Source organism: Equus quagga, unplaced genomic scaffold (genome assembly GCF_021613505.1).
Source record: "Equus quagga isolate Etosha38 unplaced genomic scaffold, UCLA_HA_Equagga_1.0 251_RagTag, whole genome shotgun sequence".
Lineage (NCBI taxonomy): Eukaryota > Metazoa > Chordata > Mammalia > Perissodactyla > Equidae > Equus > Equus quagga.
The window spans coordinates 2,399,448-2,426,779 of NW_025799859.1; the positions used below are offsets into that span (position 1 = coordinate 2,399,448).

At 39.5% G+C, this 27,332-nt stretch overlaps 1 protein-coding gene across 4 annotated transcripts in view; it reads left to right on the plus strand.

Moving 5' to 3' along the window:
• The first annotated feature begins 4,697 nt into the window (after positions 1 to 4,697).
• The window catches only part of LOC124233814 (speckle-type POZ protein-like), a 66,737-nt gene continuing 44,102 nt past the window's right edge, over positions 4,698 to 27,332 (plus strand). For 3 of the 4 annotated variants that reach the window (XM_046651036.1, XM_046651037.1, XM_046651034.1), the window contains exon 1: positions 4,698 to 4,994. The gene's annotated coding sequence lies outside the window, so the exon portion shown is untranslated. Of the gene's footprint in view, positions 4,995 to 21,488; positions 21,574 to 27,332 lie in introns of all 4 variants that reach the window. The other variant, XM_046651035.1, reaches the window with a different exon arrangement.

The window sequence follows — 27,332 nt, forward strand, 5'->3', positions numbered from 1 at the left end:
ATAGAGGACGTTCAGGTCGGGGGGGGGGGGGGGGAAAATTTTTCCAAGATGGTATCTTGCCTAGGTAGAAGGATTGCTATTTCTCATTCATTGGGCTTTCTTGATCCAGAATCTAGGAATTACTAGTCTTTCGAGAGCCTCAAAAATGTTTCAAACCTGATTAATATTAATACTTAATTGAATGGCTATAAAATGTAATAGTATACCAACTAGTGAACTGCAACTCAACCCTTACTCTTCACATAGCGATAGAAGAAAAACAACAAAAATTAGTTCTCCTATAGTAGACCCAACAGATTATCCAAAGGACCAAAGTGTTAACCATATGGATGCATATTTAATTTGAAATAAGGGAGCATCCGAAATATTTGACATAACGTGGCTGGCAACACGAAAATAAGGGTGTCAGTGAAGGACTTAAACAAATGACATAAAAATGATCCTGGTCTCAGAATTCTGGATGGGCCCTGTTCTTAGTTTTCTGGGAATGATTTTTGAGTGATAAGTACATCAAACTTGCCAGCACTTTTTTGCTATTGGCATCATTACGCAAGGGTTGTAGGTATAATGCTAGAGTTCTGTAGTTTTTGGATCCTTAAAAAGTGAGTATCATATAATGCAGAAGTACTACAAAACTAGGAATTCTCAAGCAAGGTGAAAAGCCAGAGATAAAGAAATGGAGACAGGGGAAAAGAAATGAAATTACATGTAAGATAACTTACAAGTTATTAAACAAGGGTTTTAGTGTGTTCTCACAGGTAAAAGGCCTAATATTTATAACAGTGAAAAATAATTAGCAAACAAGTTGTTCTTTTCTTTCTACATAAATTCCAAAAGCTAAATGTTATTTTAAATGTCTGACCACATGTGTTAGCTTATAGAGGTAAGGCCTGAGTTGGGTTCCCTTAAAGAAAATTTAAGATAGAAGGGGATAATAGTTAGAAAAATATGGGGAAGCCAGCTCACTAGGAAAGAAGAGCTTGGTGGACCACTTTAAAAAGGGTAGGGTAGGGCCGGCCTGGTGGTGCAGCGGTTAAGTTCGCACGTTCCACTTCTTGGCGGCCTGGGGTTCGCTGGTTCGGATCCCGGGTGCAGACACAGCACTGCTTGGCACACCGTGCTGTGGTAGGCATCCCACATATAAAGTAGAGGAAGATGGGCACGATGTTAGCTCAGGGCCAGGCTTCCTCAGCAATAAAAGAGGAGGACTGGCAGTAGTTAGCCCAGGGCTAATCTTCCTCAAAAATAAAAATAAAAAGGGTAGGGTATGAGCAAAATGTCCAGGGAAGCTCAGAGAGTACATCACTTAGGATTCATCAAGTAGACCATGTTTGCTAACAAGCATATTACCACTTTTTTTGACCTCTAAACAGAAGATAATAATGGATTTGTGAATTGTTTGTCACTACATGCTTTAGTTTTTGATAACCAGAATTGGAAAATGATAGTACAAAAGAAGTAGTGGTCTGGAAGATAGTAGCAAGTCCATTGTGCATACCCAGCTGTGAAAAGGGAGCATCTGTAATTTTAATTTAGAAAAGATGAATAATGGGGCTGGCCCCGTGGCCTAGTGGTTAAATTTAGTGCTCTCTGCTTTGGCGCCCCGGTTTGGGTCCCAGGCACAGACCTACGCCACTCATTGGCAGCCACGCTGAGGCAGCAACCCATACAAAATAGAGAAAGATTGGCACAGATGTTAGCTCAGGATGACTCTTCCTCAGCAAAAAAACAACTAACAATAAAAAAGAGGAAGAAGATCCTGCAGTCACTAAAAGATCAAAGTGGAATGCTTGGTTGGCTCTTCAGACAGAGCCTCATAGGGTTGGGTCAAGAAGATCCAAAGTCTGATCTTCACCTGTGCTCATTAAGCTCAGAGAATGGCTATTCTGATCTTTACTAATTGCCAACTTATTAATTACAATAAGTAGAACTTCCAAGTCAGCCACATCCACTGAGCAATCTGAATGGTTTCCTACAGAAAATCGACAATGAGTAGCAAAATGAGCATCATGAACTTTCTTGGTGTCTAAGGAGTTGACTAATGCATAAAGCAGCACAAGCCTGACACATAACTGGTGGAAATACTTTATGCTCCACATCAGTGATAAAGCTATTCCTGATTTCTCTATTTTTAAAAGTCACTTATGACAGCAATAGAGTCAAGCCTACTGTAATAGTCTAGTTTTCCAATAGGTATCCAGGAAGCAGGAAATCAAATCAAGAAAGGTAGTTCTTTAGGGGATTGACAACACAGCACTAAGCTCTAATCTAAACTAATTGACCACAGGACATTTCTCGCTTTGCCGTACCATCACAGTTTTATCAGCATTACTTACAAGCCATATTTACTTACTATTTACCATTACTTTATCAGTGGATAAAGCAAGGAAAAGAATAGTATATCCTAACACTGCAAGGTGTCGACAAAAATAATCCATAACCAATCTGTAAATGAAAATTTGGGTGAGTTTATTCTGAGCTGAAATCTGAGGACCATGGCCCGGGGCCTTTCTTACCAAAGGAAGAAAGGGCACCGAAGAAATGGGGTGCACAGAGTGGTTATATACCCCCAAACAGGGTGTTTCACATATGATTGAAATGTCCCTCCCACAATAGTCACAAGATTGCCCTGTCGGCACAACACTTGATGGACACAGCAGGTAGTGGGTCTGCTATCTTGATGGGCGTAGCAGGAGGCAAAGTCTATGTCTCGAGCTGGGCGGTCACAGGTGAGCGCAGCAATCAGTTTCTAGCGTAAGGAAAGATGCTTAATCCTAAGGAGACGCCAACTTTGGGAGGGGGAGGGAAGTTGGACCTTTACCTCAAGGGCCTTTTGCTCTTGCCATAGGGAATCTCTAAAGCAGATATACAATGCATGCTTAACGGCCGCGGTCAGGCCCTTTTGGAAAGACAAGGTCAGGCCGAATTAGGTTTATACCAAATGGCTTCCTCATATTCTCCAATATATCCTATTGCTTGCCATTTTTATTTGTCAAAGGAGTTCAAGCCTAGAGAAAAGAATCTACGAGAATACCCTGATCAGCTATTTGACATCTTTTTGGTGGAAGTTTATCCAACAACTCCCCAACTAAAACCAGTTAAATGTCAAGGGTCACCAAGTGTCACTCATTTCTTAACTCCCAATTAGAAATCTACTTGAAGAATTTATTATAACTTGATTCCTTGAGCATATTCCATTTATTAGTGCCTAATCATGATTGATTAGTGAAAGAGAAGGTGTGATACAATATTAAGGGGTTGAAATAGCTAAAAGGCCTGGGCAAAAATTACATGTAACATTGTTTCTGTCACATATCATAAAGTTAACACAGACCCACGAGTACGGCAAATAGTTTTACTGTTCTTTGTTCAAGTTTGGAGAACGCGAAATTTTGCACTAATATTTCCTCTCCCCACTAGTCCTGAGCACACCAATGCTTACTTTCACTTCTGTTTCTTAACTCTTGGCCTAAGGCAATTTTGAACTCTGTGGTTACGCTGATCTGTTTTCTGAAATTCTTTGCCCTTGGTTGTATCCCACGCAGGTTTTGTGTGTTAAATACGTGAATAAGATTGCCAAGGTAGTGCTAATTTGAAGTGAGGGGATCTGCTTTCCCAGTGTTCAAACTCCAGTAACCCTTGGATGAGTGAGTTATTTCTGATCCTCAGTTATTTTATCCGTAAAACGGGAATAATTTCTGCCGTGAAATTGTAAACAAGGTGAGAGTAGTAAAAAAAGATACAAGCGTGTGCTTACAGTGCTCAACACATAGTAAAACAATATTTTTTTCCACCCGCCTCTCCTTTTCTTGCGAAACCAGATAAACAGTTGAATGATGCGCCAAGTGAAAGGTTTTGGGGTCCTTAAACGATACTTGTGTCTGCTCTGGCAAAGCCTGAATTGTTAGTCCTTCAAACCTCTTTATTGAGAATATTCTAGATCAAGTATCTTTCTCCCCCAGGTGCGCTGAATAAAGTTTTTTCGCCTCTTCCTCTAAACTCCACGAGTTCGTGCCCTCGTCTGCCTCTTCAAACATTTGCTTAGATACAGCTTTGTTGACAAGCGTCCCGTCTTGCGATGCCGCCTGCTCTTCCGTGCTTCTCAAGCATCCTCGGCCGCCCCTAGGCGGACCCCTTCCTGAGACTTCCCATTAGACGCTCATCTCCTCCCACCGTTCCACTGGGGCACTTTGTCTACGCAGACTGTGGTTTTTATTTCTCGTTGGACTGTGTACCGCTGTTTTTGTTTTAGCAGTTCATACACTTCTGGGCCCTCAGCAAGGGCTCAGTAAAGTTGTGCCTTGGCTTTCTAGCCTGTTACAGCCCCAAGGAAATCGTGCTCGGAACCGTGGTCGCCTTTCGCATCCTACGTGGATCAAACCAGTTAGGAGGCGTTATCGGTGGAGCTTTTGAGGGCAGAGAAAGTTGTATGTTGGGCCGAAGAGGGGGGTCCCCGTAAAACCTGGGGCCCTCGTCGTGCTTTCCAGACCGGCCCGAAACGCACCCCTCGGCCAGAGAGAGAGCCCAACGCCCGTCGCAGGCGGGGGCGACAGCGGCTATCTGCAAAACCCGGCGGCGGATCCGGGCCGGCCCGGAAGTGGCGGCGCGCGAGGGAGGGGGGGGTAAAGCCTCGCGAGCCGACGCCGCCGCCGCGCGCAAGCGCTGTCGCGAGCTGGGGCCGGGGCTGGAGTCGCAACTCGGAAGCCGGAGCCCGGACGGGCCCGGGGCGGGGGGAGGCTGCGCGGGGGCGGGAGCGGCGGAGGCGGCCGCCCCTGGCGGCGGGTTTGTTTATCCCGGGGAAGAAGTTTAGGAGCTGGAGATAGGGAAGGAGGGCGGGCCGGGGAGGAGGGATGCGGTTCGGCGGAGGCGGCCGCCACAGGGACTCGCCGCCATCACCTCCGCTGCCGCGGCCGCCGCAGCTTCGGGCTCCCGGGGCCGCCTCAGCTGGAGAGAAGCCGCCGCCGGGACTGGCCGCTGCCGCCCCGCACGTCCGGGTAGGTGCCCCTCCTCCTCCGGGGTCCCCGCCGCAGCCCGGGCCGCTGCCCCCTCCCCCCCAGGACTCGCCTGCGCCCCCTTCCTCTTGGTCCCGGACCCCCACTCCTGCGGCGCTCCTTCCCCTTTCTGAGGGGCTACCTTTCGCCCCCGCCCCGCAGCCCCACCCTCCGCCCCCCGGCCCGCCCTCCCTTACTCCCCTGTGATGCCCCCCCCCCCACTCCCATTGATTTCCCAGCCTTCGCCTACCAGGATCCCCCTGACTTTCCTCCACATGCCCGCCCCTTTATACCTTGTCTCTTTTCCTTCGCACCCTGAGTTCCGCCCAAAGCAAGCAATACGCCCCCCACCCCCCACGGCGTCCACATCCCTAACTCCTCATCCCAGACAGACACACTCGCAATTATCATCCCTCTTACCCCATTTTATGGTGAATTCTCAGTTCCCCAGCCAGACCACTCAGTACCTCCACCCCCGTGGATGCCCTCAGCCTCGCTCCCTCTGAGTACACCTTTCCCTCTCATTACTTCTCTCTCACATTTACCAGGGTACTTCGAATCAACTCTGCTGTTCAGGGTCTGAGTCTTGAGTTTCCCCCTTCCTGTTTCCTTCTGCTGTCCTGTCTCCTAATTCCTCCTCTTGAGTCTGTGTATTTGTGTACTGAATCACATAAAGGGAAGGGGATGGTAGGATTTTCTCCCTCAAAACAGTAATAGATCTAGCAGAAATAAGATTCACCTTTTGCTTATCCCAACTTTTGGCTTCTTTCCCTGTGAATAGTGTCATTCAACCATACTTTTGAGGCTTCTGGTGCTTTGTCTGCATTTGCATAATCCTGGGCCTAGGTTGTTCCATAATATTACTTGTCTTCCCAGTTCCTCCTTACAGCTGAATCCACTGTGTCTTAGACTGGAAGCTTAAGTGATAAAACGTTCGTACGTTGGGAAATTGCATCTCTCCTGCCATAATGGGAAAGGTGGAATATTTCAAATTCTCATCCTGTTATTCTTGAGAGAAATGGTGCCTAGTGGTTAAGAGCTCAGACTCTGCAGCTGACCTGCCAGGGTCTAAACCCTTGCCTTGCTATCTCCCAGCTCTGGCCTTAGGCAAGTTATTTAATCTCTCTGTGTCTCAGTGTTCTTACAGCTATAAAATGAGAAGAGTGATATACTTCATAAGATGGTGGCGATAATTGCATAACTTAATGTAGGTAAAATGCAACAGTGCCTGGCACATGGTGAGCGTTCGATAAATGTTCTTTATTATCATCTCTTGACTTGGTTTGGCTGTTGGTAGGTAAATTATGAGAGGAGAAGGTGGGACAGGAAAGCTGCCTTTTTCGTTTAACACTTTTTGATGTAGATATGATTCATATTTTGTATTCTTATTTCGTTTGTATAAATTAATTCTTTCTGGTGTGGAAAGTACAGAGTTTTAGCTCCCTATTTTCAGCTAAGTTACCAGGCTAGAAGCAGGTCAGTCCCAATTTCAGACATCTGTTTGAAAAGTTAAAAATGTTATCTTTGTTTTGAGAATAAATGAAGTTGAAATATATACTAGATTTATTATGATGGGGAATAAGGATTTTTCAGATAAGAGTTTTAGTGCTGCAAATTCAATACTCAGAACTGATGGGGTTCTCACACCCATCTGTCCTTTATGTTGGGTTGCTACTCAAGATGGAGCTTTGGCTTTATTCAGAAGACTGGTGGCTTTTCTGTCTTAATGTGTTATGTTTACTCACATGACCATGCCTTGATGTTTCCCAAATTTTACTTACTCTTTAAAATCGTGACCATTTTTGTCGTATTAGCTTACCTCCTGTGCATTATTATTTTCTTGATACATTTTTTTGAACAACTCACTTAAAAAAAATCCAAATAGGTACTGTTTACTTTAGTGTTATAAATAGTAAAAATTTGAAATCACAATTTGCTGTCCTAGTTACACTTAAAAATATGTACATATGCAACTATCAAAATAAAAATGTTTGCCCATGTATAGCCTAAAATCATTTTTTGTGTCACCAATGGGGTGTACTCCAAACTTTGGGAGACACTGCCTTTGCTTAAGCTATTCCCTGGCCTAGAATAACCTTTTCTCTTTCCCCTGCATATCCAGATTCCACCTATCTTCCACCTATTTCTGTTTCTTACTATTGCTACATAGTTCTTGCCAACATTGGTTTCTTTGCTTCTTGGCTTTCCTACTGTCTATTCTGCATTTTTGGCTTTGGCTAACACAGGCAGCCCTGGCTCAAGAAAAATGACTCACCTATTATCAGACTTTTAAAGTTTATCAGAACTTTGAAGGAGTAGAATCAAAGTGACATTTACATCTACTCTGTGCTAAGCACTATTCCTTTGGTTTTTGTAAATATTCATTCTTTCCAGAAACATTTAATGAGCCCCTACTTCATGCTAGGTATTGGGGATGCACAAAAGCAGCCCCTCTCAACCAGGGTTCCAGTGAATATCAAGCCCTAATGCTCTCAGGCATCCCAAGGATGTAGTGAATTAACTCCTCTCCTGAGCACCTAAAAGGGGGCTAGCTCCATACCATCCTTGAGAGAGACAACTGAGGAAATAGTCACTTACTTCAGTTTGTGTATGGCTTCATTCTTACAGAACCTTGCTTGACAAAAGCTCCATCAGAGAATAATAATACAAACTCTGCTTGTTTTGCAGTTTAAATTTCAGTTTGGCACTGACAGACAATAAGCAAGTAAGCGGATAAAATTTATGAGAGCACTGGTAATATCAAAGATAATGATAATTGCTGACACTTAGAAAACACTGTGCCAGGCACTGTTTCATATGATTTGTGTATATTAACTTGTTTAAACCTCATAACAGTCCTTTGAAGAAGCCTTTATTGTATCTCCATTTCACAAATGAGGAACATGAGAAACAGAGTACTTCTCTTGCACAGATCACACAGCTAAGTAAGCAATGGAGCCAGGCAGTATGGTTGTAGAGTCTATTACCCTGGGTTGTCTCCCAAACCTTCCAATTTTTTGTTGGCTACTTTAGGCAAGGTTCTTCACCTTTCTGGAAAAAAATTTTTTTAAATCTCGACACAGGTTTCCCTGTCTTATTAGGTTGTTTAGGGAAGTAAAGAAGATTTAGCTTTGATAATGCGTCTGGTACACAGACTTTTCCCAAGTTTTATATATAATTAGATATTGAAGACATTTGCATTTAGTGGTCCTGCTCACCACTTTGTTTCCTGACTTGGATTTATTTACTTAGCAAAAGTTTATTGATAACTGATCTGTGCCAGGCACTGTGCTAGGCTCTGGTGACACGCATTAATGGAAAAGGTGTAGCTGGATTCATGGAGGTAAAAGACTTTGGGGGAATAAAAGAACCCAAACAAATAATTTCAAAAATAATTACAGTTATGATAATTGCCACAAAGGGAAATTATTATAAAAAACAAAAGCCCACTAGTGTATCAGAGAATGCTTCTCTGAGGAAACGACCTTTAGGCTGAAACCTGAAGGATGACCTGGAGTTACCCACGTGCTGTTGGCAATTTCAGCTTTCTAGAACTGAAAAGTCCTTTAGGGGCTGGGCCTTAGCAAATGAAGCTGGGTGATGTGAAATGAGACTGGAGCAGATCACAATGGTCAATCATTGCTAAGCATTTTGTACTTAATCCTAAGAGCAATGGGGAAGCTACTGGAGAATGTTAAACTGCTGAATAAGTTGCTTAAATTTTTGCTTTAAAAGCATCACTCGGCTGCTGTGTGGAGGACAGATTGAGAGGCAAGTGTAAGTGCAGGGAGACTAGTTAGGCCACTGCTTCTCAGACTCAGCTGGTGAAGGACCTGTTTTGTTTTCTAATCTATACTGGTACTTTAGTAACAGAGTAAAATGGATGTTGTGGCAGTGTTAAATTGCTATAAAAATTTCTACATGCTTCCTTTCAGTTTCTGTGTTTACCTTGTCTCAGACCAGTAACAATAATTCATGGGTTGGTGTTAGTCCATAGACCACACTTTGAGTAGAATTGAGTTCAGCTATTCTAGTAATTTAGGTGAGAGGTAGTGGAACCCTGGTCCAGGATGAATGTGATAGAGGTTAAGTAGCTGGATTTGACAGACTTTTGGGAAGTAGAATTGATAAGGTTTGGTGATGGATTAGATTTGATGATTTAGGAGGAGGAGAAGGCTGACTTCCAGGGTTAGTGGTTCTTGTACCTAACATAGGCATTACTGCACGAGGAGAGTTTTTGTTTGTTAGTTTCTGGGAAGGGGAATAATTCAGTTGGGAAGGGTCAGTATATAGTTTATAATTGACTTCTTAGTGTGGGAGGTGGGGAATGAGAGTGCCTAAGGAGAGAGCATAGTGAGAGAGAAGATAAAGGGACACATGAATCTTCAGCATTTGAACATTGGGAGAAAGAAATGGAGCAAAGGAGACTGAGGAGGTGTAGCCAAAGGTTGGAGGAATTTTCCTTGGCGTCACTGAAGTCAAGGCAGTGGACTGTTTGAAAAAGGAGGGAGTGGCTAATCAACTGTTGAATGAAGCTGAGGAATCAGTTAAGTTGGCAACTAAAAAGTACACACTGGATTTAGCAACATGAAGAAAATTTTATATTTCTCGGTAGTCAGTCCGTCCATAAATTATTTGATGATGAATTTTGTTTTAATCTGCCAAAGCAACAATCCTAGATTTAGGATAAAATTATCATATCTATAGCATGAGCCATATCTTCCTTTCTGAGCTCAGACCCGTGGTTTTATTTTTCACCATCTGGATATGCTATAATCATCTCAAACTCTCTTTCTACAACTCATTCATTTAGAACATATTCAAACAGGATTTTTTTTTAAGTACTATTTATCAGGCATTGAATACTAGACTTTAGGAATGCGATTAGACCTCAGAGGCTGGGGCAATGGACAGTTAAATCTTGTCGTTATAATGTGATTAGGGCTGTCATAGCAGTTTACTCAGGTTGCCTTGGAAGCACAGAGAAGGGGCATCAGGGCAGGCTTTCTAAGGAGAATGACACTTGGGCAGCGTGTTTCCAAAAGACAAATGGGGGAGGTGGAGAGGGCTGTGCTGTGGTAGAGGAGTTTAAAGAAATGATTATTTTAGATATTTTGAAAGCATGCAAAGGCAAGGAATTGTGGCTATAGCATATGGGTGGTAGGTTAGAGAGATTGGCCATGTCGTTCAAAAGTTTTCCTCTTGAACTTCTTTCTTTTTGCTATTTTAATTAATATCATCACCACCCAAGTAGCCAACAAACATGGAGATATATTCTGAATATCTTAAAAAATTAAAGGTAATCTTTGTCGTAGTATTTATTATCCAAGGTTATGTTTTATTTTTGCTAGTTAGCTTTATAGTTTATATATTACACCTATACTTATAGAATCATTAAGTAACTGATAGCATAACTCAGATATTTTGGTTACACTTTAGTGATTTTTTGGGGGAGAAATTTTATACATATAACTTTTTCTCAAATTTAAAAAGTTGAAACTGAAGGCCTAGGTAAGGATTATGAAGAGTTGACTACTAAACCTCAGGTATCTGGTCAGTGATGGTGCTTTTGGGCTCAGTAGAATAAGAACAGTCCTCGATACCTTAAATGCTGTTGGAGATAGTTGTCTAAGCGTCCTTAGACTGATCTCTTGCACCTTAGTAGAACACGGTTCAATTGCAGGGATTGCTTTCTGAAGAGTACTGTAGGTGGCAAAACCTCAGTTGGCAAGATCCAAGTCTCATAGAAAATAGTGTGTTAGAAGAGAAAATGATGTTAAAATGGATTTTAAAAGCACAGTAAATTAAGATTCTAGAAGACATCTGCTTTAAAATAAAAGGGGAGTGGGCTCTATCAAAACTTGCTTCTGAGATACCTTCGTGAGTTATTGTAGAAACATTGTCATGTTATTCTGACCTACGGCAATCTTCCTTAAATTTCATATTAAGAAAATCTGTAACTTTTAAAGTTTATTTTTACTAGTTCTTGCTAGCTTTAGTATCTTTTGCTCTTGCCTTCTCCCTGGTTTTTAGTTTTTAAATCGCGCTAAATTCTTGTGTAACAGCTGTATGCTTTTCATATATTATTGTGGTTCTTACAGGTACACTATTCCAGGCCTTTTATTTATATACGTAAGTGGAGCTGCTCTGATATTCTTCATACTTACTTACATGTTCTAAGGAAGGACAGAATAATTGTTAGCATTATATTCTGAATTGAGTTATATAACTGTGAAACAGAACTTTGTATAGGTAAAAGCAGATTAAAAAAGTTTTTGTCTATGAATATAAAATTGCATTATCTCAAACCATGATTGGGATGGGTTATTTATATACCTGAAGTGCAAGTATGATGGAAATAATTCGTGTGTGCAATATGAGTATACTTAGAAAATACCCTCCCCACAAACACACACAAACTCTTTTGGGGTTGTCGTATTTGCTTTCATCCTTTATTAGATATAGGAATAAAAATAATTAGGAATAACTATTAAGAACAAAAACAAGAAAGAGAGGTTTCCTTCTCATTTTAGGTAATGTAAGACCTCAAAGGTTGTGGTATACCTGAAAAGTAGTATGATGCTTTTTAAGTATTATTTGAGATTTGTTAACAAAGAAGATACCATTGTTTCCCTTCTGGGTGTGTTTTCTGAAGCAAATTTAGGAGTTTTTTCTTGTGAGCATTTTGTCAATAACATTTGAGAACTGGCTTGAATCAAGAGTTATCTTGATTTATACTTTACTGTTGATAGTTTTACTTTTCTCAGGTATCTTATTTTCACTGTTGTTTTGTCTGTCTGTCTCTCCCCACCCCAAGTCCTTTATCAACAAAAATGTTTTCATCCAATTGTATAATGAAACCAGTGTTTTTTCCCAGCAGAGTATAACCAGGTTTATTTGAACATCGCCTGAGAAACTGACAACTTACTACAGTAGAAAGACATCATTACATAGAATTTCCTCATAGATCATTTTGGTTTAAAGGGAAGAACTACCCTTTTTAAAGCACTTGTACCAGACACTCTGTCAAGTACTTTAGATATTTTATCTCATTTACTTGTCACTAACCCATGAGATATAGATAATACCGTAAGTTTTTTTTTAATTTTTTTAATTTTTGATGAGGAAGATTTGGCCTTGAGCTAACTTGTGTTGCCAGTCTTCTTCCTTTTGCTTGAAGAAGATTGTCCCTGAGCTAACATCTGTGCCAATATTCCTCTATTTTGTATGTGGGACACCACCACAGCATGGCTTGATGAGCAATGTAGAGGTCTGCGCCCAGGATCCAAACCCATGAAACCAAAGCCACCAAAGCAGCGCACATGAACTTAACCACTACGCCACCAGGCCAGCCCCTACCAGAAGTTTTTGAGTTGTACTTTCCATCAGTTACCAGGTGCACTGTGATTTTATGTACCCCAAAGAGAGAGAGCACTGTCAATTACAACTGTAATATGCCATCCATTTCAGAATATTAAAATATTAAAAAAATGGGTGTCTTAGAATTAATGAAACGTGACATTAGAGCTCCCTTGTTTTATGGTTATCAGCCTAGGTCCTCAAAATAACCAGCCTCCCAGCATCAAATGAGGTCAGGATAAATTTAGTCTGCTTTTCTTCAGAACTCTCTAGGCAGCATAGCATACAGGCTGAGTGTGCATCCAGTCTGCTATTCAATAACTTTGTCACTTTAGGCAACTTACTTAGCTTCTCTGCCTCAGTGTTCTCATCTATAAAACGGAAATGAGAATGGTACCTACCTCATAAAAGTTGTTGTAAGAACTAAATGAGTTATGCTTACATTTAGAATAGTGTTTTCCACATAGTTAAGTGCTTTGTATAAATGTTGGTTAATCCAAACGGTGATGATATTTCTGATCTAAGATATGTACATAGATGATATGCTTACACAGGAGTGAAAGAGGGCCTTATCAAATGGTTTTTTGGTGTTTTGTGCACAAAATAAAGATTAAAATATTTTATTGATTTGTAAGATTGCAGTCCTGAGGGTTTTTTTTTGTTTTTGGTGAGGAATTTGGCCCTAGGCTCACTTCTGTTGCCAATCTTCCTCTTTTTGCTTGAGGAAGATTGTCAGTGAGCTAATATCCGTGCTGATCTTCCTCTACTTTATGTTGGATGCCACCACGGTGTGGCTTGACAAGCAGTGCTCGGTCTGCAACTGGGATCCTGACCTGTGAACCCTGGGCCGCCAAAGTGGAGTGCACGAATTTAACCACTGCACCACTGGACCACCCCCAGTCTTGATGATTTTGGTATCTAAATAGCATTTTTATTTTCATAGAAATAATACTGTATAAAACTTCAGCTGAAATCTGCTTTCCTTTCATCTCTGTTATGACATATTTAGTTAGAATATTGACAGGCTATGATGGATGTCTTGAAAATAACCTGTGATATACTTATGATGCCTGTCAACCTCATAAGGAATTCATTCTGAAATACTTTTAAAGAGTTTCAGTATTAAAGAACTATATTTAATTTTAGTTAAAACATCCCACTTCTACATTTTGAAGTATATGGAGGAAAAGTAATACTGAGGAAGTTTTTGTTTATTTTAGTGGTTTTATATGTACATGATTTTGTTGGTTCATTTGAGATTTAAAATCTTGTCATATACCCTGAAAACAAAAATAGGTTAAGACTTTCCTTTGAACTTCTTGATTTTTCCCACATTCCCACTTTTGCCTTGTTTTTATTTTGTCCTTTTTCTGTTTTGAGTTCACATCATTCATTTACTCCACAAATAGTTTTGACCAACATTTAAATGCCAGGTTCTGTGTTTACAGTGATGAATTGGAAATAGCCTTTGACCTGGAAGACTCACTATTTGGGATTTATTAATACTGTCCAGTCATTGAGTGCTTAGGCACAGTGCTGAAAACTTTGTATATGTACTCCTTTTGTTTTAATCCTCCCAACTACTCTGCTAGGTTAGGTCATTACTTTTCAAATGTTTCTACTAAGTAAATAGCAGAGAAGAGTGAGCTCTTGGCAGATGGAAGGGAGGTGAAGATCTGAGTGTGGTCAAGGTAGTAGTGGAGTGGGAGAGCTTTGGTGTTAAAATCCTTGTCAGATTAGTGTTTTCTTCTCAAAAGAATTCGATTCTTGCATTCTATTACTGTAATATAGCCGCCTTTATTTTAATATAAAAATGTTTTAAATTAGCACAAGAGAAGGTTCAAAAAAGTATTCTGTCCCAATTTTAGGGTGTAGGGAATATAGCACAGGACTTTATTATAAACATGTAGGCATCAAGGCTGATTATTTATTTATTAAATTTTTATTTGCTTTTTTATTTTAGGTAAACTTTTATTGAAACACACGTTCAAAGACATGCACATAGCATCATACAGCATGTACACCCTTGTTTCTGGCTTCTTACCCTAAACATTTATTTCTATTTATTTGTTTATTATTTTACTGAGGAAGAATAGCCCTGAGCTAACATTTGTTGCGAGTCTTCCTCCACTTTATATGTGAGTTGCTGCCGTAGCATGGCTGACGAGTGGTGTAGGCTTGTGCCCGGGATCCAAAGCTGCAAACCCAGGCTGCCAGGGGGAGCACGCCAAACTTAACCACTATGCCACAGGGCCAGCCCCACTAAACATTTATTTTTATGTGATCCATCCATGTAGTGTGTAGCAGTAGCTTATTCATTCTCATTCTGTGGTATTCCATTCTGTTATGTGACTATATATACTGTAATTTACCCATTCTACTGTTGATGAACATCTAGGTGTTTTTCTGTTTTGAGCCACAGTGAATAGTGTCCTTATAGAATATTCTTGTACATATCTTTTGGTACACATGTATACATTTCTGTAGGATATGTACCTTGTAATGGAATCGTTGGGCTATGGTGTGTGCTTATGTTCAATTTTAGTATATATTACTGTTTTCCGAAGTGGTAATACCAGTTTATAGTCTCATCAGTAGTGAATGAGTGTTCCATTTGTCCCACATACTCTGCAACTTTTGCTTGATTTTGTCTCATTTATTTAGCCATTCTTGTGGGTGTAAAGTGGTATTGTATTGTGAATAGGCTGGTTTTTCAAAATGAATATGACTCCTTTCCCCACTCATACCTACGTACCTCTCCCACATGCACACCAATGGAAAGTGGAGTAGAGACATATTTATTTTCACAAAACCCATCAGGTGATTCTGGTTGCCTTGTCAGTTGATAAGATGCAGAATATAAAACAAATTTAAGTATAATTTAAGGAAAATGAGACTGTCATGAAAATTATAGCTTCACTGTATAGTTCACTGGCTTTCTGACATATCGTGCATTTCTGCCTAACTATTGCTAAACATGAGAAAGGTTTTAAGATTTTGCAAGCTAGTGAAAAGTTTTGTAGGCTCTTTTATTGAGTGAGTCTGCAACATTGTCCCAAAGCTCTGATTACACAATGCTGGAATGCACTTGCTCTTACTTGACTGTCTACCCAGATTGTAGGTTGTGTTCATTCATTATTTTGTGAGGTTTTGCTAACCCTTAAAGTAAGGGAAACACTGTCTACATAGCAGAGCTTACTCAGTTTTCAGAACTTGAAAGTAGACAAAATTTTACCATATGCCCACAGTATGGTTTGTGTTGTTTTATATTTAATTTCTTGTTATTTATGGAGTTTATCTTGTGTCACAGAAGGCAGTATTACCTAATATGTATAAAACCAAGGATGCAAAAAATATTTTTGCATGTGTATCTTTTTCAGTGTTAGAATGGTGGTTAGTCTCTTCTCATTCCTCAGTGAATGTAGATCGCGTTAGAGTCTTATGTCGGAGAAGCACCATTCCTGTACCTTTTGGGAATCGTATTGATTTTTTTCTGTTAAAAAACACATTTAAACTTAGAGACGTATGACTCAGATAAGCCCATAGTTTTCCCTTTTTATAGCTAATATTTTTATATCTGACTACTTCTTACTGCTGCAAAGTACTGTTCCTAGGTGGAGTAGCCATTTGATAAACACTTGTGCTCTCCATATTCATAAGCAGTTACTGATTATCGCTGGTTATAAGAATCTTGGAATTATTAGCTCATCATCATAAGAGCTGAGATGGCATTCATGTCCTTAAGGCATTCCTGTGAGGCACAAGAACAACTCAGTTTATTTTGCAAAGCATTTCCTCATGAGAGAGGTAGAGCTGGTAGGTGGATGGCAGTAGCCCACTTTCATTGTCTAGTTTCACTTTGTGTTACATCATTTCAGAAGAGACTGGATTAAAATCCTAGCATTGCTTTTCGTGGATCATTTTGCTTCATTTCTTTCTCTTTAGGCTTCTTTTTCTTTCTTTCATTTTTTTCTTTTTTTTCCCCTGTAAACTCAGCAGCTATGCAAAATGATTTTCTTTAAGAAAACATTTTACTTTAAGGAGAATTAAGCCATTTTACTGGTTATGGACACACAAGATATAATGATATAGACATGTGGATCCCTATCCTTTATCTTAAGACATGCTATTTTTCCAATTTTTTTCATAGATTTTATTACTAAGAGGTCCAAACAGTAGTAGTCCCTCATTTCTTTTTCAAGGATGATGGTTTATCCTGCTTTTGCCTAGGTTAATACTAAATTTCTGTCTTTTGTCCAGCATCCTATCTGATTGAGCATTTGTAACAGATATTTAATTTTTTTCTTTCTTTTTTTTTTGCTGAAGAAGATTCGCCCTGAGCTGTCATCCATTGCCAGTGTTCCTCTCTTTTTTTGGCTTGAGGAAGGTGAGCCCTGAACTAACATCTGTGACAGTCTTCCTCTATTTTGTATGTGGGTCACCGCCACAGCATGGCTGACAAGTGGTGTAGGTCTGTGCCGAAGATCTGAACCCATGAACCCTGGCTCCTGAAGTGGATTGCTCCAAACTTAACCGCTAGGCCCCTAGATATTTAATTTTGAATGTATCAATTGTTGCATTAAAATAAGCCTGAGTGGATTTAGTAGACTTTTTACTTCAGCTGCTGCCATGAGCTAGTCTAGCCATATGTGAGATACATATGCAATAATGACTTCTATCTTTAACAGGTAATAAAATCTGAAAGGAATCTACCAAGTACACCTTTCTTTCCCTAACCCTCCTCAGATACAATGTAATCAATACCTTCCCTTAATGACAGTATTGGGGTGGGGATCTCCATGATTGGAAGTGGGCTGGGACACAAATGACTGAGGTCAACTAATTCCTTTCGGTATCAGGTGATGGTAACAGATAGATTTGATGCCACTGCCCTTGTTGAGCACTTTGGGCACCAGCCTGTTATTCCATGTTCAGTGCTGCAGCTTGCAGGGTTCTTGAAGTCACAAGGATGGCAGTAGGTGGTGTCAGTAGAAAATTACAGGTTATATGAGCTGAAATAGTGGCTGAGCAGTACTGCTATAGAATGTGTAGAGCAGCACTGTTTTAATGCTTTGTGCAGTGGTAGAAATGTTCTGAATTCTGTACTTTCCATTCTAGCAGCCACTAGCCACATGTGTCTATTGAGCACTTAAAATGAGTCTAGTACAGCTGAGGAGCTGAATTCCCACTTTAATTTAATTATTTCATTATTTGGTCGACTTGTATTTTGCAACAAACCCTTTTGACAGCAATTAGTTAAAAACAGAAGTATGTATTTATTGAAAGCATATACTTAAGAGTCTGCTATTCTGCTCTTTTAAGATTTTCTACACCATTGCTCAGTGAACCAAATAAAAGAGCGGACAATGGGTGTTTAGATTGATAATGGAGTAGAGGGTTTACAGAATGATTGTGGTAAAAGAACAATGGAGTAAAATGTTAAGCATGCTTGCTAGAGAGCGTTTGAAGTGATGCACTGTGGGTTTTGAGTTTGATAAGGAAGGAAGTGAAGCCAGTATGGGGATAATGACTTCAGAAGAATGGGAAGGGCTCAATGAATTGTTGTTGTAAGAGATATTGGAGGATTAACTTGACAGAATGGGAATAAGTTCTGTTATGAAAATGATATACTGAAGTTTATTTTCATAGTTGATCAAGCTATTCTAGGTAGTAAATTTCAAGTCAGAATCTTTGAAAAAGATTCCTAATATTTTAAGTGGGTGAGATCTTTATGGAGGTCAAGAAACTTTGATGTTGGTAGCTTGGAGGTCCACAGAAGTGCAGTCAGCCAAGGTGATGGCAGGAGTAGTGAGGAAGACAATGGAGACAGGTGTTGAAGTCTTCCATAAATGAACCCACCTAGAAGAGAGGTGAGAAGGTGAGAGCAAGGGGGAAGAGGACAAGAGACCCTAACAGTGGGCTCATGCAGTTCCCTACAGTTTTGGTAGGAGGTTGGAAAAGTGTTCTGGAATCAACCATAGGGAAAAGAACTCTATAACTATTCAACTGTTTTTTCTAGATCCTTCACAGGTGTAAGAAAAGGATACTATTTTAGCAGTTCTCCTTTAGCTGCTTTAGTTAGGTATTTGCTTCTCTGACCTTATCTTTGTTTCTCCAGTGCCTGACCTATTTAGGTACTTAATAAATGTTTGTTCAGTAAATGGTAGATGAATGTGAAATTGTTCCAGTGTCCTGGAATTCTGGAACAAGGAGCATTGCTTGCACACTTTAAAAAAATGATTTAAAAACAGGTAAAAGGAACTGTTACTTTAACACATTTGTATTTTCAAAATATGGAATTAATAACCCCAATTTTAATTAGATATGTTTGTATTTGAAAATAGGGAATTAATAACCCAAATTTTAGACATGTTAGTTTAATAGTTATATTTTCAAAATATGGAATTAATGCCCCAATTTTAATTAGACATGTTTGTATTGATGCATATCTTTAGACTTTTCAACAGTTGTTACAACTCTAATCTCTGGCAATGGGTTGCTTTGTTGTTTTCTTTCATTGGAGCATTAGGCTCTTGAGGAAGGAATTATAGCAGATTAACTTTGGGCAAGATGAGTAAAGAAGTCTTCAGTAATTTAAGGTAAAAAATTTTTAACCATCTCTAAATGAGCAGGAGGAGAAACAGGAAGGCAAAAGACTCCATTGTAATTTTGTAAAAAAAAAACCACAGGGAGGGGCTAAAGAGATGAGAGGAGAGTAGGAGAACGAAGATGGAGAGAATATAGCTTTTATTTTGGATGAATGTTTTAGGACTCAGGTAAATTTGAAAAATGCCTAGGGTTAATATTAGTGTATCCAAAGTTAGCAACTGTGCAGAAACTAGTGGAAGTACTTTACATTGTCTCCTTTAACACTCACTCACTGTAATCTTTCTGAGTAATTATTCTCTTTCTGAAGATGACAAAGCTAAGGGCCAGAAAAGGAAGGTGTCTTGCTCAAGGGCTAGGAAACCTAAAAAAAAATTTAATATGTATTTTTTAATAGAAACAGGATTTTAATATAACTATGTTTAATATTCTATTCTAACATTTGCTCTCTACAACAAGTAAATATTGCCCCTCCCCAATAGGTAAATAGGCTGGGTGCTGGGGTAGAGAGATCAGGGAGTTGAGGCAGGGTTGTCCCCTCCTTCCTGGCCTTCAGGGGATGCCAGGAAGCTCACAATGTTCTCCTTCCCATCAGGGTAGGAGGAGCTGCCCCAGCGCACCCTGGGTGTCCCAGCTGTGTCCCCACAGCTGAGGATGGGGCCACACTTCAGCTGGTCTCAGGAGTGTGATCTGCCACTGGAACTGGGCTCTCTGTCAGGGGCCTGGTTGTTGCCCCTGAGCTTGATGATGGCCAGTTCTTCCTGGTCTTGAAGAACAGTTGCATATTGCTGGCCCACTGGTGTGGGGGCTCCAGCTGGCAGGACAAGCTGTAGCTCTCATTCTCACTGAGCTGCTCCATGACCTGGAAGCAGGCCTCAGATTCTCCTCAGGCTCCAGGTTGTAATGATTTGCAGCCATTTGGAGCAGCTGGATCTCCCTATTTACTTTGAATTCCTGAAACACGGGAAGGACAGGATGCAGTCAGGGCCTGGATTGGGGACCCTACAGGGGGCTTGTGGGGGGTCAGGAATGGGGCAAGTGGCCAGTATGTCTTACAGGTACATTTCAGTGAGTTCTGATAGATGTATTCACCTGTGTAACAACAGCCCAGTCAAGATATAGATCATTTCCATCATTCCAGAAAGTTCCCTTAAGGTTACACAGTTCCTAAGAGACATTTTGAACATTTTCCAGCTACACCTCACATTACTTGCATTAAAAGGGAGATGGAAGTTGTTAGAGATAAGCAATGTGAGAGCAACAGAGTTAATACCTGATGTAATGGCTGATGGAGAGCCAAGTGAAAGGGTTGAAAAAACAAAAAGAAAACCTGAAGAAAACTTATTTAGGCAAATTTAACTCTGCTCTTCTTCATAGCATGAGATTATTGCTGTTTTGTAAACTACTTCTATCTTTGAGTTTCACGTTGGTACTCATATACTTTAAGTAAACTAAGAGATTGTGTGGTTTCTATGTACCAGACACTACAGTAGGTGTCTTCTATACATTCCCATTCAGTACACCAGTCATTTGGGATAATTACCATTTATTATTCTGATTTTACAGACAAGAAAATTGAGACCAAGAGAGTTCACACGATTTCAGAATTTGAACCTAAGTCTAATATCAGAAACCAAATTCTTAACCCTGATGGTGTTCCCTGGATCATTGTGTAGTGCTAAATTATATTTGGTACTTTGTTTTTTAGGAGGCAATAAATTATGTACTGTCTAGTAAATATGTAATACTTTTGTAGTAGCTGACTTCAAATCCAGTCAATATACCTTTGCTTACTTTCTGCCGTTTTCTGTACTAGGCAGTGGTTACATAAAGGTGAAAATATAGTAATCTCAAGGAGGTCAGCACATTTGATGAATTGGACAAATCATAATATTTTCAGTTAAAAACCCTGGATTCAATTTCTGACTAGCTGGTGGTTCTTTTTTTCCTAAACCTCTGGGCCTTAGATCACATTCCTTCTGTGTTTCAGTCTCCCTGTTTGTAAAATAGAAGGAACTACTTCACAGGGTTGTTTAGAGGATCAAATGAGATAATGTTGTTTAAGAGTGAAGTTCTCAAGTGGAAAGTAAAATCTTATGGATTATTGAACTAATAACTACAATAAATTTGATTAATTCTGTGTGCGAGGCATTGGTTATGAAAGTACTTGGGTAGCTAGGGATTCCTTCATTTTACTGAGGAAAATGGTATAGGGAAGTAGGTTGGTTAGTAAAAGTTTTACAAAAGAAGGTGGCGATTAAGATGGATAGATTAAAACACAGTGTTGGTGCTTAAAGAAGACATAAGGTTAAATTATCTATCGTTTGTTAATTGAGGTAACTTACTCCTCTGAGTTAGATAAAAGAAGTGTGTTACTGTAATTTATAAATTAGAGCTTGAATTAAATTGACTTTCAAAATTTAAAATTGTATCAGAAGTTTATGAAATGTGTATATTTCCATGCTGTTTCACACGTTTTACAAAAAAGACAAATTACTCATAGATAATTTCTGATTCTTTCTGTCTTGTTAGTAGCCTTAAGCCGTTCCTGATATTTGCAAAACTCTGTAGGCTGATGCCCCTGTAAATTTGCTTTTAGAGACTGGTGAACTTGAAGGTAAGTCTTTGGTGTTAAGAGTATCTGAATGATCCTGTTCCTTTTATCATGCTCCTGCTGCTTAAAAATAAATACGTTCATACACATATGAATTTGGGTGACAGGATTTGGTTTCAGCTATTTGAAATTTTTACCACAAAAGACTTGATCAGGTGTTTGCTGTTTTGTTTGTTCTCTTAAGCACATTTAAAGTTATAGAAAATTTAACCAGAAGAACCTCTGAGATGTAGCTCATATTATGAGGTTAGGGGCTGTCTTTCTGTTCTCCTTCCTTGTTTCCACAGGGCCTAGCTCAGTGTAGGTTCCCCAAAAATACTCAAAACGGGTCAGTGAATAAGAGAGAGAGAGTAAAGGACCAAATGTATGATTAAAAAAAAAAAAAGAACCAGAGAGGTCTTGCAACTTGGCCATAGTGAGTAGTCTCCTGATTTCTAGTCTTGTCGCTTTTTAGTTCACCACAGTTTATTTATTACTATAATTTAAAATCTTGCCTTATGGGGGCCAGCCTGGTGGTGCAGCGGTTAAGTTCACATGTTCTGCTTCGGCAGCCCGGGGTTTGCTGGTTCGGATCCCAGCTGCAGACATGGCACTGCTTGGCAAGCCATGCTCTGGTAGGCATCCCACATATAAAGTAGAGGAAGATGGGTACGAATGTTAGCTCAGGGCCAGTCTTCTTCAGCAAAAAGAGGAGGATTGGCAGTAGTTAGCTCAGGGCTAATCTTCCTCAAAAAACAAAACAAAACAAAAAAATCTTACCTCATGAAGTTTAATAACCATAGTTATAAACTGTCATGCTAACTGAATAAAGCTGATTTTTAAAAATCCCAATAATATTTTTATAAAATTTCTGGAAGTAGCCTCTTTTTAAAAAGTGAAACATGCTTCCTATATTTTAAGGGGATATATCTATTAATATAAATACAGATAGGCTTATATTTTTCTTATTGTGCCTTGTATATAAGTTATTATATAAGTAATAAAACAATTGAATTTATAGCAACTAGCATGACATACAAATCTAGTTGTTTGCAAATGATGTTTAAAAGTGATTTGAAAAGATCCAGAATATCCTTAATATGTTATGCCTTAGGAAAAGCAATCAGGTTCTGAAATGATCTATAGTTGTGCAGTAGATTTTTTTTTTTTTTTTTTTTGAGGAAGGCTGGCCCTGAGCTAACATCTTCCTCTACTTTATGTGTGGGATGACTGCCACAGCATGGCTTGATAGCGGTGCGTAGGTCTGCACCCAGGATCTGAACTGGTGAACCCTGGGCCGCTGAAGCAGAGCATGCAAACTTAACCACTGTGCCCCAGGCCGGCCCCAGTTGATTTCCTTTTTTTTAAGTTCATTGCAGTCTGAGGAAGTTATGTGATGATATCAAGTAAGTCCTAGTCTAAGGTGTATGAGTCTTACTGTATTAACTTAAGGTAGAACTGGATGGGACTGAGTAATTCTTGACCCCAACTCTTTGTATAGCCAAAAGCTCAGTGATATAGGTCGTGTGGCTGAAACCTAAAATGACTAGGAAGAGTCCACATCTCTCAACATGTGGATCCTAGGGCTTTTTTCCATTTTTTCATTGTTAAGGAAAATGACATATTATGTCTATGTCTAGAAATGATGTTAATTGGTTTCTTACTTTTAATCCTTTCTTTGAAAGTACATTAAAGCAACAGAAATTCAGTGATTTTTGTGGGGTTACAATGTGTGTACACAGGAGTTGACTTTTAGTTTTTCTTTCTTTTCTTTTTTTGTTTTTAAGGGAGAGCCTTGGTTTTGAAAGACAAGGCAACAGTAAGCAGTCTTTAAATCGCTGCTTGAGTAGAAACCTCCACCATAAAAAAGAGTTGGTCTTAAAATGTGTGTAAGTCTTTTGCTTATCCTTCTAAAGTTTCCATACATACTATATGCAATTAAAACTCCCTCCTTACTTTCAGTGTTAGAGGGTGTTGTGAATTTCAAACGAGATTCCATAACACTGGATAAGACCCTGGAACAAAGAAGTTGAAAACTAGCCCAACCCCTCAGGATAATACTTAGGTAAAAAGGAAGACTTAGTCAGAGGTAGAGGACAGATGGATAGCTAGGGCAGTGAGGATGAGATTTTTGTATTAGTGGTATTAATAGCTTTCTGGTCTGACCCTCAGACTAGAACAGTGGTTCTCAGTGTGAGATCCCCAGAACAGAAGCATCAGCACCACGGAGACCTTTGTAGAAATACAGAATTCAGGGCCTGACCTAGACCCACTGAGTCATTAACTCTGGGATTGAGGCCCAGCATTCTGGTTTAACAAGCCTTCTAGGTGATTCTAATGCACGCTTAATTTGAGGATTGCTGCCCTAGAGAAATATAAATCCAAAAGGCTACCATTTATAATCACTTAGATGCTGGGACTATTAGTTTGCACCATATGAAATTACTGATATTCTTCTGCTTTTGACTTCTAAAAATGATTTGTTGAAACTTGTTAATCTTGAAGGAAAGTAACCTTTTACTTGGGGCAGAAAGTTTAAACTGTAAAACAGCTATTTCACTTAGGCCTCTCAATAGCCAAAGTAAAAAAAGTTAAGGGCCCAGGTAAGTAGACTATAAGGTAAAGGAAGGTATTTGCTCAGCCCATGCATTTTTTCTTTTTGTAAGCCGAGGCCCGGTGTAGTTTTGTCACTGTCAGCCATACTCCTGGGTGGGCATCCCCTCCTCCTCCCATTTGCCTCAGCTCTTTTGGCTTTCCCTTCATATAGGAATGTATGTAGTCAGGGAGGAGGAATGAGCTTCCCATCCATAGCCAGCTTTTTTCCTGAGGGTTCAGAATACTGCTGTTGCTGTATTCTTCATCTGTTCTTGCCCCCTAGGATTCTTCTCAGACTTGCAGCCACTGAGGTGAGTCATTCTACTGAAAGTCACAGCTGTTTGTTTATATTTTGAAGAGGAGACTTTCTCTCCATGTTACACACATTTTAGTAAACTTCAGACAAACTGGTTTTAAGTGATGGGAACTACAAGTTGACTTTTCTGTTTTCATGTCTAGGTCTAAATTAGCTATTTCATTAATTCCCTCAGACCATATAATTAGTCCCCCTTCCTCTTTTTTTAAACATACACCAAGCATTGTACTAGGCTTTGCATTACAGAAATGAATAAAACACACAAGACTTTCATAGAGATCATAGTTTAGGTAAAAACACAACAATGCACATAGAACTCATAGTGAAAGGCGTAAATGAAGGGGAGTGATGGAGGTGGTGGTAGGAGTGTTTAATGTGAGCTTACTATGGCGATGAGTAACCAATTTCAGCTTTCTAAATGAGCATACGATGTTATCTACTACTCTTTTCCTCCTTCTTATAATGCTTTTTAAAAACAGAAGTCATAATTGGGCCAGCCCGGTGGCGCAGCGGTTAAGTTCGCACGTTCCTCTTCGGCAGCCCAGGGTTCACAGGTTTGGATTCTGGGTGCGGACCTATGCACTGCTGGCAAGCCATGCTGTGGCAGGTGTCCCACGTATAAAGTAGAGGAACATGGGCACAGATCTTAGCTCAGGGCCAGTCTTCCTCAGCGAAAAGAGGAGGATTGGTGGCAGATGTTAGCTCAGGGCTAATCTTCCTCAAAAAAAAAAAAAAAAGTAGAAGTCATAATTGTATTGAGATGTATTACATAAGAGAGTGAAAAGAATAGGAAGTCACTTTCCTACTCCCACTGTAAATTACACCTCCTTTTAGTTCTGTTAGTGGTTTTTATTTATTAGCTCTAGACAGTATTGTCTACCACTCTAAATGATAGTCTTGTTCCTCTTCTCCCTCTCTCAATCTCCCAATTATTATTTGTTGTTAATTTTATCATCAAAGTATTTGCATTTTATTTTTGTAACTGTAATTTCTTTTTTCTTTATTTATAGATCAATTCTAAAAATTTTGAACCTGGAAATACTTATAATGTCGTTATATAAGCACTTAGTCTAGAACAAAGTAGAATGGCCTCACAGAGAATGAAATGTAATCCTATGTACATTAAAACTTTACCAATTGAAAATTTTCCAAGTGTCAAATTCTAGTGGATTCTCTTTTAGTTTTTTTAGTTTCCTTCTCTTCCTCTGAGGCCCGTTCAATTCTATTGTTTCTTCGAGTTCATGGGTTTCTTTTTCCTTTGGTTAGGCCTGTGGTGTTCAAAGTGAGACATCCCCATTAAAAAGGGTGCACAAGATAATTTTGGGGAATGTCAGAATACGTTAGGAATTAAATTATCTGTTAATTTTATCTGATTATTTTAAGTTTTTATTTTGAAATGCTTTATAATATATGTAAATATATTAGTATAATAATATGTTAGTTTAAATAAACATACTGAGAGCATATGTTCAAATGGTTTTTTCTCATAAAGACATGTCTTACAACAAAGGTTGGAGTTCACTGAGTTCACAATACCTCATTGATTAATTTTCAGTATAGGCTGGCAAAACTTTCAAGTATTTGCTGTCTGAAAATGTCCTTTATTCAGCTTGCATTCCTGAATAAATTTGAGTATGGAATTGTAAGTTCAAGATTTTTTTCTCTTATAAACCTTAAAAGCATTCAGTTTTCAGTGTGATTTGTTCCTTTGTAGATAACATGGGAAATTTTAGGATTTTTTTTCTTTTTTGTGGAACTCTGGTTTTCCAGGATCTAGCGTAGGTATAGATCTTTTTTCAGTAAGCCTTCTGAGCGCTTGGTGAGGCCTGTCTATGAACTCGTGGCTTCCTTCACATCTTGGAAATAGTCTTCTGGTTTTTTCTCTTTAAATATCTCTATTATTCCTGTTTTTATCCCCTTAAGGAACACTTATTAGGGTGAATATTGGATCTCTTCAGTTAGATCTCTCGGTCCCTAACTTCTCTTATTTCCTACGTTCTTTGTGTTTTTAGTCTGTCTCTTCAGAAGTAGTCTTTATCTTTTATTTTTCACTTATGCCTCTGTTATAACCATTTTTTTATTCTTGCCAATTGAATTTATCATTTATATTTTTAATTAACAAGAATTCTTGTTTTTCTGACTGCTTTTTCAAAGCAGGGTATTTTTGTTTTATTCAAGCGTACTTTATGATTTTTTTTTTTTTTTTTAAAGATTGGTGCCTGAGCTAACATCTGTCGCCAGTCTTGGTTTTTGTCTTCTTCTTCTCCTCTAAACCCCCCAGTACATAGTTGCATATTCTAGTTGTGAGTGCCTCTGGTTGTGCTATGTGGGACACCGCCTCAGCATGGCCTGATGAGCAGTGCCATGTCTGCGCGCAGGATATGAACCCTGGGACGCCAAAGCAGAGCGTGTGAACTTAACCACTTGGCCACGGGACTGGCCCCGAAAAATTTTTTTTAAGTGTACCATTCTGTCTACTGAATCGTCTCCATTTCTACCAGGGTTGTTTTGTTTTGTTTTCCATTTTTGGATCTTCTCCCAAATGTCTGTGGTCTTTGGTTTTCCCTTAATACTTTGGGATGAAGAACTAAGTTGCCAAGTGATGGTATCTGGCTGGCGTGGTTTTCTCAGAAATTGTGTAGGTACGTCTGTTCCTCAGCAGGCCTCTTTTGAATGGGAAGGCTATGGATGTGTTCAGTGTAAGTGGGCAGTGTTTCAACATGGTAACTCTCTGTAGGTTGTGTGGGTGGGTTGGGAACCCCTACTCATGCCAAAGTAAAGAGGGCTTTATTTTGTGTGTTAGAGTGCTTTAATGTCTAATTTCTCTTAGGAATTATCTCCTCTCTCTATCCCAGCTCTAATGTCTGTTATT